This window comes from Hirundo rustica, chromosome 7 (genome assembly GCF_015227805.2).
Source record: "Hirundo rustica isolate bHirRus1 chromosome 7, bHirRus1.pri.v3, whole genome shotgun sequence".
Taxonomy (NCBI): Eukaryota; Metazoa; Chordata; class Aves; order Passeriformes; family Hirundinidae; genus Hirundo; species Hirundo rustica.
Window position 1 is genome coordinate 36,043,237 of NC_053456.1, and position 6,086 is coordinate 36,049,322.

Sequence of the window (6,086 nt, forward strand, 5' to 3'; positions counted from 1 at the left end):
GAACAAGGCACAGCTGGGGCAGGGCCTGTGCCCTCACAGCTGCCTTCACCCAAACAGCTGCACCTGAAGGATTTTCCAGTAGCACAAAGAGCCATCACATTCACTATGGCTCCAGCAGGGAGGTGCCAAGAGATAAGGGGAGATTGATAAACAGAGCACCCGCCACAACCACGGCAAGGAGACCTGGGGCAGCTTTGGCTGGGTTATTTTGTTTGAGCCTCTACTCCACAGCTGTAGAACAGTCTGGCAGCAGTCTGGGGCCTGAGGGAGCAGCTGGAGCTGTGCCAGGGCAGGGTTAGGATGGAGATCAGGGAAAGGCTCTTCCCCCAGAGGGTGCTGGGCACTGCCCAGGCTCCCCAGGGAACGGGCATGGCCCTGAAGCTGCCAGAGCTCCAGGAGCATTTGGACAGCGCTGCCAGGGATGCTTAGGGTAGGATTGTTGGGGTGCCTGTGCAGGGCCAGGGGTTGGATTCCACGATCCTTGTGGGTCCCTTCCAGCTCAGGATATTCTGTGATTCTATGGTTTGTTGACACACAAGCTTTGTGAGCACAACACAGATCAGTGCTCAGCACCCGAGTTCCATCATATAAAAAGAGAATTCTGCCTTTCTGCTCTTGACAATCACCTCCTATCTTAAGTTTTTGATAGCTTAGGTTCCAAGAAGAGTTCATGAAGAGCTATCCTTGGGATTACACTGGGCTGTGATATTAACTTTTATTTATTAAATTCCCAATGAGCAGCCCTACTGCAAGTTTCTTTTTATGGCTGATCAAATTAAACATGTATGACCTGTCACCCTGTAGTCAGTCTCAGTGTTATCTCTTTGCTGAGAAACACAGTGAAGAACAACAACATTCTCTCTTCCACGGCCAAATAATTTTTAATCACCTTAGCCACAGAACCCCTATTGGTAATCCGTCCTCTGGGCCCTCCTTGTTCTAAAAGCAGAGGCTGATAGAGAATTCAATTAATGTGTCCCCTAAGGACAACACATTCAATCACACTAAGTGAGGAAAAACATGCTCAGATGGAAAAGGAACTCCAGCTCCAAACTTCCAGCGGAAAGTCTGTGTCCCAGTAGGCAGAATACCATTAGTCTCACGAAGTAAGGAAGGGGCTTTGGGTTTCTGCTTTGGCAACAAAAAGCTTTGTTGCTGCTGAATTTTCCCCCTTTTAGGATGATCTGCCATCTTAATCCAGGGAAACCCAAAGGAATTCTCAGGGTCAAACCTTCAGAAGATCAGTATTGGGTCTCTTGTGCTGATTTGGTTTTCCCCATCTGCTGAAGAATATGTAAATCCTATATGCCACCACTTCTGCTTAGGTGCCTAAAACATTATCCTGTTAGCAGAGAAAAAAGCATGGATTAGATCCCAACCCTTTTTGAAGGGAAAAATTCTAAAAGGAAAGCCATATCCTGTCTAGGGCTTTGCCTAGTTGGAACCTTCTGCTGTAGTATTTATCACTGAGTCACAGAATCACAGAGTAGCCTGAGTTGGAGGGGACCCACAAGGATCATTGAATCCAACTTCTGTCCTTGTACAGGACATCCCACAATCCCACTCTGTGCCTGAGAGTGTTGTCCAAATGCACCTTGGGCTTTGACATGCTTGGGACCATGACCACTGCCAGACCATCAGGCCAGAACATCATCTGGGGAAAGAACTTTCCCCTAATATCCCACCTAAACCTGCCCTGACACAGCTCCATCCAGTTGGCTCAGCTTCCCCACATCATCTTCAAACAGAATATTGTATCCCAGTCACACAGACCTTGAACAAAACCAACCATTGTCTCGCTCAAGCAGGGTAAAGTGTGAAGAACTTCAAGCTCCCCACGCATGGTCAAAAATGGTCAAAACCAGCTCAAGCACTGAACAAACCTGCAGTTCTTAGTGGATTTGCTCTCCATTTCACACATATCTTGGGTTGGAACTAGATGATCTTTGAGATCCTTTCCAGCCCAAAACGAACCATGATTCTATGATCAATTAGTTTCCATTGGACCTGAAGGCATTCTGCAACTCCAGAGGACTAAAGCTTCAAAAACATACATTTAAAATAAATTTCCCACACATCCTGTCACACCAAACTAAAACATGCATGAGCTGGGTATAAACCAAGCTTCCCAAACCATCCTGTTGTCAGCAGCTTCAACGCTGCATAAACATACCCAGCGACAATTGCTGAGTCACAGCAGCCGCACGAGATTATCCAGGGTTTGAAAAATCTGGATTTCAGAACAGAAACCGCTGTGTTGCCGTCAGTTAGCGGTGAAACAAAACACAGCATTGAGGGTGGGGGGAAAGAAAGAAAACAAAGCCAAACTGTTGGCTCTGTTGGGTAACTTTTCCAGTCTTCCCAGCTTGTGATAGTGGCAGATGGCCCAGTCTGTAAATTAGCAGTTACCAGATGGGCCCCCTAAGTAGCTTTACTGCAGTAAATTGATTTGTTCGTGGATTTGGTATTAAAATGTCCTTCACTGTCTGGGTAGAGTTTGGCCACAGAGCTGAAAATTCCACTTGACTGCAGGGAAGGCCGAAACCCCACACATTCCTTTTGGGAAGCTATTTCCATGTGTGGTGGTTACTGGCGAGTCCCAGTCACCAGTCAGGTAGGTGTACTGGAGGTACTTGGCTCTGCCAGAGAGGCCAGAGCAGACTCAGGATTTGGATGATCCTTGTGGATCCCTTCAAACTTAGGATATTCTATGACTCTATAATTAAATTCTGGCCACGGATGACAATACAGACAACCGTGCAGCGAGGAGCTGGGAAAGGGCACCCTAACCTAGGGAAATATCTGTTGGGTTGATACAACTACTTCAGGACACAATTCTCATTGTGGCTGACAATAGGGAAGGAATGCAGCTTATCAGACATTTCAGTGCCATTCATCTGTCTCTCTCCTTCTTCCCTCTATACCCTTTGCCTCTCCTCCAACCATTTTCACAGAATCATGGAATTCCTCTGGAAATCATCCAGTCCAAACCCCTGGGTCACTTAGACCTGGTGACGCAGGAATGCATCCAGGTGGGTTTGGAATGCCTCCAGAGAGGGAGACTCCACAGCCTCCCTGGGCAGCTGTTCCAATGCTCTGCCACCCTCAATGAACAGAAGTTCTTCCTCGTGTTGAGGTGGAACTTCTTGTGGTTTAGTTCATGGCCTTTGCTCCTCATCCTGCCACTTGGCACCACTGAAAAGAGTCTGGCACCACCCTCTTGGCACCCACCTTGGAGAGATTGGTATGGATTGATGAGATCCACTCTCAGTCTTCTCCAGACTAAACAGGCCCAGCTCACACAGTTTCTCCTCATCGGAGAGGTGCTCCAGACCCCTCATCATCTTTGTGGCCTCTGCTGAACCCTCTCCAGTAACTCCTTGTCTTTCCTGAATTGTGGAGATCAGGACAGAACATGATACTCTCAGTCCAGTTCCAACAATTCTGTTGGAGGTGCTGATGAACGACATTTGCAGATTTTGGCCCTTCTCTCTCTTTTGCTGCTCAGCTGTGTAGTGAGCTCCAGCAGCAGTACGTGCTGCCTTGTTGTCCAGGGTGAACTTTGGGTGCTGAAAGTACTACTAACCAGGATTTCTACTCCTGTGTCAATATCTCAAAGAAGATGGAATTACTGGAAAGAAAAGAAGGTCAATATGTTATTTTTCTCCATTTCATGGAAGAGGCTGATAGCCAACATTCTCTAGCTTTTGTTGTTATCCTCCCAGACCTCTGCTCCAGTAAGAGGAAATTGTCTCAGCAGTAGTGAGCCGGAAGCTAGAGATTGACATTTATTGAAGTGAAATACTCAGCATTCCTTAGATTTCTTAATAAACCCACAAGTGTTTCCATCTTCCTAGAGCTTCTTTGGCATGTCCTGGCATGATATCCTGTAAGACTCAGTCCCAAAAGCCTTTGCATGCATTTTAGTTCGTGTCAAAGGCTGGCAAACTATGACTTAATTCTCCCAGTAGTCCTCTGCAGCTGCAAGGGCTGTAAAGTCACCAGGGAAGAGTGACAAACTAAAAGAAATTACTCAAATTTCTGCAACAGTACTGTCACATGATGGTTTATAGTTCTAATATCTGGGTATTAGATATATAGCTGGCAAAACAAACGAAACGGTTTTCCTCCTCAAGCTTCAAGAATTAAATCATTTGTCAGCCTGAAAGCTCATATTTCCTCAAGTTATGTTGCTGACAATAATGGGCAGTGGAGCATTGTTCCATCTCCCTTTTTTCCTCTATGTCCGTTTTTCCCACTGTTTCAAATTAACTCCAAGTTAGATCTCCTGCCATAGGTATAAGTACATATTATTGTTCCTAATTAACTTGACTCAAATATCTTCGCATGTCCACTTGGTCCTTAATCCAACACTAAATGATCAAAACCTAGTCCTGAAAATGGAAAGGGCACCAATGGCTGGACATCAATGGCTGTGATTAAGATACTTCCTGCCTCAGTGGCAGAAACATTCACTTAGTGAATGTATCCAGCATTGAGACAAGCAGCATCCAAACCCAAACTGCAGTGCTGCAAAGCACTACTGCTGAATTTTAGAGTTTTTCTGCTGGAAAAGAGGCAACAGGGCCATTTCTAAACCAAGTTTTTACAGGGGAGTGTAAAAGGGCTTTGCGCTCTAGCTGGTGAGACTGTTCAGATTCAGCGAGCTGTAACTATTACACACAAGTTAACACACAACTATTATTCTCCAGAAGAGCCTGGTTTACAACAATATCAGTCCAAGGAAACCATGGGGTGCAAAGCTTGCTGGATCAAAAGGTGGAGGAACTAAACCCTGGGCTCAAGGGAGTGCTGGGAATGACAAGCAGCTCTCTCCCTCTTCTCCTTCAGCACTTCACCCAGTGTCTGGATATCTGGCATGTCACATTTTCCCCAGAGAACTACTTGTTTTCTTTACTATCCCACCAAGCAGCGTCCTACCCTGAGAACCAAGACAGATATTCCTACTGGAATGCAAAACAATCTGGCATTTTTCAGGAGAAAGTTTATTGTTGGCGCTTCATTTCCTGTTGGTCGTTCTTCCTTCTCCAACTCTCCTCCGCTGAATCAGTTTATCTTCAGATTTTACCCATGACCTGGGCTGACCTGCCTTTTAACCTCTGTCTCTCAAGCTGCTTGATACTCCTGTCCTCCTGTTCACAAAACTCAGGTCTCTTGGCAGTGAAGCACAGAAATTTGCATTTAACAATTTAAATAGGAGCAACGAAGTCCATGTTCCAGGAAATCTGTCTGCTGCCTGGGGCCCTGTCCCCGTCCTCATACAGATGAGACTGCCTCACTGCTCCTCCAGCTACACCTCAGCTCTGTGCTGCCTTCCAGACCATCAGTGTCTTTTCCATGGAAGCCTGAACTGATTTTCCTAGATACTTTTGCCAGTCAAGTGGCTTATTTGTGTGCTTTTATCAACCTGCCCTGGTAGCTGGGGAGGGCAAGAAGTGAGGGGACATGTTCCAGTCCCTCCTCATTGAAATAAAGTTCAGTTTATCAATAAAAAAACCTGATATGAGGTGAAAATAATCAATTACTGTTCAAAAAGGAAAGGCTACCCTTCAGAACTGATCTGCTAACTGTGGTGCAAGTTATCCCACCTCGCTACTAGCAACTGCCCTCTGCTTCCTCCCTCTTCCCAGACACCAAATTCCCAGTATGCCCTTTCTAGCTGTTTTCAGTCATTAATTCCTTCCAGTTCAAGTCCTTCCTGAAGAGATTGAAGCAAAAATCTACTGATAAGTTTGCAGTCCAACCTGAGCACTTGGCTTGGTCTCATTTGTGTGTCTTCCCTTCATTTACCATCCATTCCACTTGTTTAGTGGCTTCACCTTTGCACCTCCCATTCCTAGACCATGTTTGAGATCGTGGCTTGCCTGTCTTGAGAGCAAGGACAACACATTCATCCTCCTGTTCCCTGTTTTGTTCTTGGCAAAACCCTTTCTCTCTGCATACTGCAACATAGAGTACTATGGGACTTAGAGGTACTTTTATTGGAAATCCACAAAGACAATCCCTTATACACATTCCCAGGATGCAGAGACTCACACTGGAAAGTTGTACTCCACCCTTTTTTG